Raw genomic sequence first — 10,936 nt, 5'->3', positions numbered from 1 at the left:
GCAGGCCTTTAGACAGCCTTCTCAATGTGCTCATTCCGCAGACCCACCAGAGCAGCAGGTCTGCTCAGTCTTCGTTTTCCTGAAGAGGGTGCTGAGGCCCGTGGAGGGGCACAGATTTCCTCAAAGACCACAGCGTCAGCAGTACCACCATCTTATGGACCGCAGGTGTCTCCCGCCAAATTCCTGTGGCGATGTCATATGTCTCCAAAAAGGGGCTTTTGGTGGCAGTTAGGGTTAGACAGCGTCATCCTGGCATTCTGTGGCCGGGACTAGAGTCTTTACCAAAAGATCGGAGAAATGGCTCTCTCTCTCTCAGCAGCATGAGGACACTGTAAGGAAGTAGCTGAGCTAAGTCCTTCCAGACATGAGCCCTTCCAAACACGGAACTGGCCAGGTCATTTATTCCTAGGCCTCAGCCTCCAGATCTATGAGATGCATCGGTTGCCCAAGCCACTGGGGGATATTTCATGTCAGCATCCTGAGAGAACCACACCAGGGCTTGACACTCTTTTCTTGCGCATTTTGTCCCTCAAACCTCTACCTGTAAGAAGATGCACTGAATCTGTGCCAACAGGAACCTTTGATCTACTGAGTCAGGCAAAGATCTGCTTAAGTTATGGTGTCACTGGAGTACTCAGCCTAGCAGTGCTGAGAAAGGCATTCAGCTCCCAGCCCAAGTTCAAGGACCAAGGCACCCCACACCCAAAAGTGTGCCTGGACTTGACATGTGGGGGCTCAGGCAAAGTCGGGCACTCGCCAACAGTGAGCAGGGCTCTCCAAGAAAAATGTTGGAGAACTGGGAGAGTATTTTTTGGCTCAACGGGGAGAAAAGAAAACTGCAAAGTCGAACCTAATAAATGTTTAATTAAATGTCCACACAAGGTAGCACCGTGTCAACATATTAAATTGCTCAATTAATTACATTAAATCTAAAAATCTCATTACAGGTAAAAGATTTAGATTTTCTCACTTTGCAAGAATTTCCCAGTAAGCTTGTCACTCCTAAGAAATCACAGCTATTGTGATTAATGTAGGGGCAAAAAAAAAAAAAAAAAAAAAAAAAAAAAATCAAAGTATTTTCTAAAAATCTTTTCAGAACTTTTGTAGTGGAAAGGCTGTTTGTAATGGGGAGATGCTGTCATGATTTCAAGTTTGTTGTGAAGGGGGATGGGGGTGGGGAGGTGGGGGAAGGGAAGGTGAGTGGCACTGGGAACTGGGCCCCCAAAACAAAGGTATCCAAGTCTGGTACCCACCAGCGGAACATCTTTGAGCTTGTTATTCAGCATCTTTGAGCTCTGGTTACTTCTCATTGTGAAATATACAGGAGTCGGTAACCTAATTCAGAGCCACACCAGGGCTCCACACCCTTTTGTGTGCGTTTTGTGCCCCCTCCCTCTACCTAGGAGAAGGCGAACTGAACCTGTGTCCAGAGTCCTTGCTCTACCACATCAGACAAAGACCTGGTTATGATGTTTGTGAGGGTCAAAAGCTCAAATGTCCGGGAGGGAGATGTGAAAGTCGGGATAGGCAGTGCAAGACTGAAGAGGGTACCAGCAACTGAAGAGCCATCTGGTCTTATGTCACTTAGCAACCAGTGTCTGTTCTTCGCAAGGCATTGTTGGATGGTTTTGTCATAAGGGCACCTTAGAATGTACTCAATTCATCTTAGAGCTCTTCACTGGAGAGGATGTCTGCCCACAACATGGACCGAGCCTAGCCCGCATAGCTTACCACGCACCAGCCAATAGGACGCAAGCGTAAGTACCTGTGGTTCCTAGGCTACCACCAGAAAAGCAGACTGGATCAAGCCCAGGAGAAAATGAACGAGGTCAATGAGAGATCATGAAAAAGAGACAGAGTTCACTGCTAGTATAAAGTGCAGACTGTTACAGAGAGCTTGGTTCAAAAAAGGAGAATACTGTAAAATAACAGTAAGGAGTATAGTACAGCAGTGGGCTGGGGGCATGACTCATCTGGTAGCATGTGTGCCTAGCATGCAAGAAGCCCTGGGGTTCCATAATAGCTTTACATAAGCTACTTACATAAGCTGGTATAGTGCTTACCTATAATCCCAATACTTGTGAGGTGGATGCAGAAGGAATGAAGTTCAAAGTCATCCCTGATACTGAGTTCAAAATCAGACTTGGGGGAAAAATATAGCAAGTGCATAATCACCAAGGCTCTACTGCTCTCCAGTGTGCCAAAGGGTCCGCACACAGGCTGGCTCTGCATCTTGGGCAGCACAGATGCACTCAGATCAGCCTCCCACAAACAGTGGGTTGGGGATGTCACTAGCTGTTAGGAATTTTCAGCTCCACTATACTCTAATGCATGGTTCTCGATCTGTGGATCTCGATCCCTTTGTAGGGGACGCATGACCTTTTCACAAGGTTCACATATTAAATATCCTGAAGATCAGATATTTGTGTTACATTTCACGACAGTAATAGAATTACAGTCATAAAGTAGCAATGAAAATAATTTTATGGTTGGGGCTCCCACAATATGAGGAACTGTATTAAAGGGTCTCAGCATTGAGAACCACTGCTCTAATGAAATCATCATCTCACATACCTTGGGTGGAGAAGCCTGCAATATTTTCTTACTCAGAAAAGTAAATGTTTGAAAATGATGATAAGAAGTCAGAAAAGCAAAGTAGTATACCTACTCATTTCTGGGGTGGGGCAATTTCAATATAAAAACACAGTGTCCAACCTACTGAGAGGAATGAATCCTGTCAGGTCTGATCCACATCAGTGTCAATTCTTTTGTTCTAAAAACATAGTTTCTCACAAGCATTATACAGTCCTAAAATTCTAGATGTATGAGGTTTGTGGGATGCACAGAACAGTTAAGGCTGATTCTCTGCTGTTTGTATGAGCAGAAGAAAGACATCTGTAAATCTTCATTGATGCCATAGGAAGAACAGTTCCTGTCTTAAGGTTCCTGCTTTGAGTTCCTGCCCTGGCTTCCTTTGGTGATGGAGTGTGACCTGAGAGTTATAAGCTGAAATAAACCCTTTCCTCTCCAAATTGTTTTTTGTTATAGTGTTTTATCACAGTAACAGAAGCCCTAAGTGGAACAGCTCTTCACCCCTCAGCTTCTGCTCCTATTCACCTCAGATTATGAACTGAGAGCAGCTGTAACATTTATTGGACCTATTATTCATTGTCATTCATTCATTCATTCATTCAAGCAGCTCAGGACCACCTGCCTAGGGATGGTGCTGTTCACAGTGGTCTAAGTCCTTCTACATTATGAAAAAAAAAATTAAGACCTCCCCCCTCCCCGACACACTCACACTCATGCTTAGAGGCCAATCCAATCTAGGCAATTCCTCTCAGATGATTCTAGGCGTGCCAAGTTGAGTTAAGCTAACTTGGGTACTCTCTCATGATGGCAGCATCCTCTGGAGATGCTGTCCTCGTGGGAGCACTAGCATTCCCCTAAGAGAAAGTGTTACTTAGGTCATGGTAGATATGAGGCATCCTGAGTGCACATGCTAGACAAGAGCCATTTGAGCTGCCATGCAGGTCTCCAGAAAGACAGAAATACTTATCTCTGCTTATGGTTGTTTGTTATGAAGCAATCTCAGCAACTGTGACTGGCACAGGCTTACTGAAGAATGAGGAACAAAAGGAAACTTATCCAGGTGGACAGGAAAGGGTCAGGGGAGACCGCTCTTTTCCAGTGTAGAGGACTTTGATGACACTGTTACAACTTGCATGAGCCCCTGGTAATGGCTGCCAGTGTGAGATGGATGGGCAGAAAGTGACTGGGGTTCAGAATGACCGCCATGCTCTTGCCTGTCATGTTTCAGCCCTTTCTCTTTTCCTGACAAGAACCTGTGACTTGGGTGCCACAGGACTGTCCCTGTCCTATGTTCCTTGCTTCTTTGCAGCAAGAGGATGGCAGTGTGACTTGGCTCTGATGCTTGAGACCTGAGCAGAAATGTTCTCACAGATTCCCAGGAAAGCTTTTCTTTCCCAGTCCGTGATGCCAGCAGTCGCTTGAGAAGGCATTTTCTGTGGTGCTAAACAAAGATGCAATGGCTGGAGCTATGACAGCCCTCTTGTAACCATGAGGGAGGGAGCGGAAGCATTTCAGCAATATTCGTCTTCACTTTCAAATGCCTGCAATACCCACTTCTAGATGCTCCCTCCTCTGTCTAGGCTTCAGTCAGGAGAGTTTGTGTTGGGTGTGTGTGCGTGTCTGTGTGTGTGTGTGTGTGTGTGTGTTTTATTAGTTGGTACCCTTAACTAACACAATAGCTAACAGTTACGAATGTTCATTAGAAGCCTGGCATTGACTTAGACATTTCATGGCTGTTATGGATTTGATTTCTCTAATAATCCTATGAAAATGGTGTTCTAGTCACAGTAAGTGTTTTTCTCCCAGAGGCCAAATCTCTAAAGGCTCCACTGGGCTCCACTCTACCCAACTCTTGCCACAAATCACAGGGCAGCTTCTGCCACCCAACACAGTGCTCTGCTGGGTAGAGACAGGGCAGAGACTTGAGCCATGGTCCTTCCTTCCCACCCAAGAACAAGAGAGGAAGTTATGACTTGTAACTAATGGCTTACGGTCTAGCCCAGTGGTTCTCAATCTCCCTAATGTTGTGACCCTTTAATACCATTCCTCATGTTGTGGTAACCCCAAGTCATAAAATTATTTTTTATGCTGCTTCATAACTATAATTTTGATACTGTTATGAATCACAATGTATATGTCTAGTATGCAGGATATCTGATATGCGACCCCTGTGAAAGGGTCATTACAACCCCAAAGGGGTCAGAACCCACAGGTAAAGGAATGTTGGTCTAGAGTTCTGGGGCTCCCGTGGCATGTTTGTACTTAGTGCTATCCAGTGGACATTTAGAAGGAACAGAAGGTGTGTTAGGAGGGGCTGGGTATTTCCAGGTCCTTGCAGGCCTCCTTCAGAGCTAGTCAAATGGATCCATTTATAGCAGCCCTCTCTGCATACTGAATACTGCTGCCTGGCAATCACCAAGCAGTTTAAGAAGTGGGTACCCTTGGGGCACTTTAGAATAGGGTAAATACCCTCTATGGCACATTTATTTGCCTCAATTTTCTCTGTGGCATCTAGGAAAAAGGTGCCCCAAAGAATAAATTTTGCTTGGCAATATTGGGTAAACGGTACAAAATGAGAAAGTGTGTGTATCAGTGATGCTAGCTCATGAAGGAATGTTCAGTAACTCATTGGCAGGCTCCTTGGGGTGCATTCAAACACTCATGCATAACACAATCTCCACCCCAATTCTTCCCTCTCTCCCTCCCCTTTCTGTCTCTCTGTCTTTGTTTCTGTCTCTGTCTCTCTCTCTCTCTTTTCAGATAAAAGATGAAGTTGCTAGGTCTTCTTGAGCTATGTAAACAAGAATAAAAATACACGAGAAGCTAATAAAGGCATTAATATCATAGCTATTCCAACACAGTACACCACCTGGTAGAATCTGGGGAAATGCCTTAAGAAACAAAGGTCTCAGCCATGGTCCTTCCTTTCTCCCCAAATAAGGTAGGGAGCTGTGTGTTAGGACAATGGTTTGAGGGTCTTGGGGTTCTGAGGCCCGAGTGGCATTTCTGAACTGGTTAGCAAGGGCAGGCGTTACACTCTGAACATTGTTGAAAATTGTCCCACAAGAGAGACAGAGAAGAAAATGAGCTTCCTCAAAGCACATGTGAGGAGCCAGGCATAGTGACACAAGATAGGTGTCCTGGCGCACAGCTTTAATCCCAGTACTCCGGAGGCAGAAGCAGGTGGATCTTTGAGTTTAAGGCTAACTTGGTCTAGAGAGCTAATTTCAGGACAGCCAGGGCTACAAAGAGAAACCCTGTCTTGGTGGGTGGTGTGTGTGTATGTGTGTGTGTGTGTGTGTGTGTGTGTGTGTGTGTGTGTGTGTGTATGAAAGGATGGGAGGACTATCTGTGGATGTCAGCCCTGTGCCTCAGGAATGGGATTTGCTGCTAAAACTGTTAAGAGCTCCCAGAGCCTTGTTATATGAACACAGTTCTCAGAATAAAGGGGCCACAGGGACAGGAGTCAGACCACACTTAAAGGCAAAGCTCAGTTCTGGAGAGACATGGAGATGTCACTAAGAGCTACCTGAGAAAAGAAGGTACAGTGTAGAAAAATGAGACAAGAAGAGGTGACCTCAAAGGAGAAGGGCTTCTGGAGGGGCTATGTCAGATTGGCCTGGGGTTCACAGCTCTGTAAAGATTTGCTGAGCTAACTAATTGGGGCATACAAACGTTTACAAACCTTTCCATGAAGAAATGAGTCCCTACTAGGTCTGCTGGCCCAGGCCCATAATCCTAGCCTTGGGAAACGAAGGCATGAAGGCCAGCCATGGGAAACTACCTCTTGCTGGTGTTGTTCCAGAAGAGATCCGTGTGTCCAACTTGAGTTTTGTCTCATTCCACTTCTATTAGTTATTTCCAACAGAAAATGTGGCAAGAAGAATGAAGAGAGAAAAGGGAGGAGGAGCAAACTGTGAGTGGATGGTTCCAGCAGCCTTAGCACCCTGATCTGCTTCCCCTCCCATCCCAGATGAGAGGACCACACTTTGGGCATCCATTCATGACTGCGTCCCTGGAGTTCTGTCTTCACTGAATGTTCATCTTTTACCATTTTGTCCCTAACACACGGTGCTTGCAGGGCCTTGTCAATGAGCAAATTTTGTGGGATAGATGGGTGGATGGGTGGGTGGGTGGAAAGATGGTGGATGGGTGGATAGAGTGTGCGTAGGTGGCTGGATAGATGGTGGGCGGATGCTGCACTCTTGAGGTTTTGTTGGAACTGTGTTTTCGAGGCTGGCACATCGCTCATGAAATGTTTTTAGGTAGAGTTTGTGCATCTTATTTCACTGGAAGGAAGCCAGACAGTCGGGGAGGTGGAGCCCCGCTTGCAGAAGAGAAAAGCACCCTGTGGGTTTCGCTAATGTCTGGGACACTGAGCCTGGAGCTGAAACATCAGGTCACATTTACTTCTTTCTGTAAACAGCTTATGGGGCGCGGGGCGCGTACAAAATGAACTCTCCAAACAAACACCAAAGCTTCTCTTCATTTCTGTGTTGCGTCTTTCCGTGCTCGGGGGTGGGTGGGGGGAGGGGGGATGGACAAGAAAACCCTGGGAGCCTCCTCTCCCGAGACCCTCTGGCCCTCGTGTGCTTTCTGTTCTTCAGTTTGGCTCTCCACAGTTTAGACAAATTGTATGGTGCTCTCGAACTTGTGCAAATGTTTTAGGACAAGGCTTGTAAGTACAAGGAGGGTTTTAATGATGCCAGACCCCTCCTTCCATTTTCTTCCAGCCGCTGCAGCCAGAAGAGAGCCCACACACAGTAGGGGTTAAGAACCGGCTCAGAATGCATGGCACCGGCACCGTGCCAGGAGCAAGTTACTCACAACACCAGTCAACCCCCTCGACGACCCTGGCAGCTAAGTGCGAGTCTGAGCTTACAAAGAAAGGGGCGAGTCAGCAGCAGCAACTGGATGAATTGGAGTGCAAAAGCAGTGCTGAAACGGAACGTGGTGCTGCGTGCATAGGATCCCAGAGCTCGGGAGGTGGAGGCAGAAGGTGCAGAAGTTCAAGGTCAGTCTTAGCTACACAGGGAGCCTGAGCCCAGCCTGGTATACATGAGTATTTCCGCTCAACGACAAAGCGAGAACAACAAAACAAAACAAACGCAGTACAGTCCGACTCCAGAGCCAGGGTGTCTGTGCAAGTGGCCTTTGGGCAGAAAGTCATCTCACCTTGGGCACACTTTGCCACCACCCAACCGTTTCTTCTCCTGGCCGTTCTAGCTTCTAGACCTCGGACAGCCTGCTTCTATTGCCTCTAAGAACAAGGAAAGGGCAAGCGGCTAGTGGATAAAAGGGTAGATAAAGGGCGGAGAAGTATGCCACTGGAACGGATGGAGGGACAGGAATGGCTCACCTCTGCCCACACCCCGGCCTCAGTCCATCCCTTCCTGTTTGTCATCACATCCCCAAAACACAGATCAGCCCCAAAGGTTTCCTCATCTGTCCTGCCCCAGCCAGGACGACAAGCGCCCTGAAGTCTTGAATTTGGAGCACATTCTGGGGCTCCAGCCTTGGCCCAGACCTCATTAATTCAGGAAGATGATACCCCGGGCAGTGGAAAGACACTGAGTGCGCAAAACTCCATAATTGTGGGTTTCCTTTCGATGTCTGCTCCCTTAATAAGTTTGGAAACTATTTTATGTAAATTATATTCCTTGAGGGGAATGTTCCTAGAGCTGGGGAGGAAACAAGCAGGTCAGACTGAAGGAAGCGGCTGCCTCCTGCTCTGCAGGCAATCCCAGTGCCTGATCAGTTTTTCTTCTCTGAGCCAAATCCTGGGAGATCCCGGATGTGAGCATGAGCTTCCAGCACGGTCCACAAGTGCATAATGAGGAGACAGACATCTTCATACTGAAGGTAACTCCAGAGCAGGAAGTCTACACTAGGCCTGGAGGTGCCTGGGGTGGGATAGGCGGTTTAATAAGGATGTGAGAGCATGGTATGGAGGCAAGAGGGATGCTGAGCAAACAGTAAGCACAGCTGGGCAAGCACCCTCACGTGGGTGGGTGCCTGGGGGCTCTAGTCACACAGGAGTCTAGAGGAGAGATGTCAGAGTCCCTCCAGCCCCATTACATATTCACCTCGGTGACTCATGGATGCTGCCCTGGCTGATCTTCCTGAGGTGTCTTTTTAGACCTTGGAGCTGAGCTGGTCATTTTCTGTTTCTGGTCTGTTACTTCCTACCTGTGTGATCTTGAGTGAGTGTCTTACCCAGGTCTATGTCTCAGTTCTTCATACCTGTAAAACAGGAATGGCAGGAAAGGACTACTACGTTTAAGGGGTTGAGCAACTTGCTTTCCATCAGATGCTGCGGACTGTGTTTGGAACCTGTAAGGCTTTGCTTAAGGATTGGCCACCACCCCTAGCACCAGCTTTCAGCCCATTTTGCTACAAGGAAAGGACATGACACTCTACCCTCTCACCCTTAACTCCTTGAAACCCGGCACTCCCCAAGGCCAGGACAAATACAGGACCAAGTGGGAGGAAGGAAGACTGATGTCACAGATAGAAGAGGTTGTTGTTCACCAGTGGCAGTGTGTAGTGGGACAGAGAAAAGTCCTTCTAGAAGCTGTAGAAGGAGACAAATGACAACAGGAGGGAAGGTAGGACGCCCCCCCCCCCCCGCCACCCTCCCACCCCCTCTCCCCTGCTGAGAGCTTCTAGGGGAGTGTAGACCAAGAAGAAGAGGCAGGAAGAAGGCTAGGGGAGTGCTCCCTGTAGGCTGAGGCTGGCAATTGAGTGCTGGAGAAGGTGGGTTCTAGAGCGTGGCTGGTTCTAGAGTGTCTGCCCTGCCACCCCCCACAACCTCATATGCTCTTCATTGACCCCATGCAGGAGGGAACCCTGAAGAAAAGGAATGCCCTTCCCTTTCCCTGACTGCTGGATTTGAGAGCCATCGCTCGCCATTCCTTCCCCAGCAGCAACTATAGCAGATCAGCAAGTGTCCTGCATGTCTCCAGGAAGCAGCTGACATGGGGTGGGGGTGGGGAATCTTATGATGACAGCGAGGAACTTTGGAAATGAAGTAATAAATGAAGGTTCTTGGACAAAACAACACAGGCACATAGGGAATGCATACGCAGCCAGCATAGGAGCTCTTTAAAAGCCTCCTTGGAGGGAGAACTGTTCACTTTCAGACTGGCTTTACAATAGAAACTCAACCCACCTTGAACTGCCTGTTGGATATAGGTGGATAGAAAACCCTTCCCCCAGGAAGCTCATAGCTGCCTCGGTTTGCCTGCCTTTTGGAAGAACAATTACAGACATCAGTAGCTCACTTAAAGCTTCCTAAATGCTTGCCTGGGAGAAGTCCAGCAGGTATTCAGAACCTGGTTGTCCACAGCCTCTATAGCCCTGCTGTGCTGGCCTGCCCTGGGGCCTGCAAGGCAAAGTGCAGCCGGGCAATAACCAAGACCTAAAAATATATCAGCTAAATAAGTGTGTTGTGAGGAAATTCCAAGCTTTATTAAATGCACTTTTGGTGAAAGAGGCCCTACAGAGAATTTCTTAATAAATTTCAAAGAGAGATGTTGGTCACTGGAGGAGCCTACATAAGCAACCATGGCATCTGTGGAATGTCAAGCTGCAGATGGCCTGGGGCAATGATCTGGCTAGCACCACAGTCCTCTTGGGGTGGATCAAGGTCTCCGACAATAGGGTTGGCTCAAACAGGCCCGAGCAGAAGGGTCCAGGAGTATCAAGGATGACCCCGCTTAGGAGGACTTGAGAGCAAAGCCACCCCAAGGGCCCCCAGGCCGCAGCCAGAAGGACACTGCCCTTTTCCCAAACACCTTGGTAACTCACTCCAAAGCCCAACAACACCCACATTCAGGAAATTCTTCTTACTGTTTAGCCTAAATCCTTTATGCCTCAGCGTAACTCATTACCTCTCACTGTGTTTAAAGCAGAAATGGGGAACAGCTGCTCGCTCCCACTGCCTCAAACACCCGAGCCCTTTCATTCCACCCATCCCCTCATTCTTCTGCTCGCCAGCACAACACTGCAAGCCCAGAACGTTCTCCGTGGCTTACCCAGACCACAGAGGCTGAGCGTGTCCCAAGGGCTTCCTTTAACTCAAGACCGGGGGTGCTGTGTCAGTCTTCTGTCTTGTGCGACACCCTTGGGTTGGAGGAGATGAAGGCCTGGAAGCCACACAAACATCCTTCCCGAAGTTGAAGGAGATGCCCACCTCCCGTAGCTGCTCCAGTCCCAGCCCCAGCCCCAGCCCCAGCCCCAGCCCCAGCCCCAGCCCCAGCCCCAGCCCCAGCCCCAGCTCCAGCCCCAGCCCCAGCCCCAGCCCCGGCCCCGGCCCCGGCCCCAGCCCCAGCCCCAGCCCCAG

At 48.4% G+C, this 10,936-nt stretch overlaps 1 long non-coding RNA gene across 2 annotated transcripts; it reads left to right on the top strand.

Moving 5' to 3' along the window:
• Window positions 1-1,548: 1,548 nt before the first annotated feature.
• Window positions 1,549-10,142, top strand: LOC311606534. 2 transcript variants are annotated; one of them, XR_014782357.1, is made up of 5 exons: window positions 1,549-1,757; window positions 6,448-6,508; window positions 6,858-6,991; window positions 7,326-8,454; window positions 9,433-10,142. It is a non-coding gene; the product is annotated as an uncharacterized lncRNA (long non-coding RNA). The 2 variants fall into 2 exon arrangements; XR_014782358.1 differs by lacking the exon at window positions 9,433-10,142 and having other exon boundaries at window positions 7,326-9,391.
• Window positions 10,143-10,936: the final 794 nt, after the last annotated feature.

This window comes from Acomys minous (assembly GCF_964271855.1).
Source record: "Acomys minous genome assembly, chromosome: 10".
Lineage (NCBI taxonomy): Eukaryota > Metazoa > Chordata > Mammalia > Rodentia > Muridae > Acomys > Acomys minous.
This window is presented reverse-complemented; position numbering and strand designations above follow the sequence as displayed.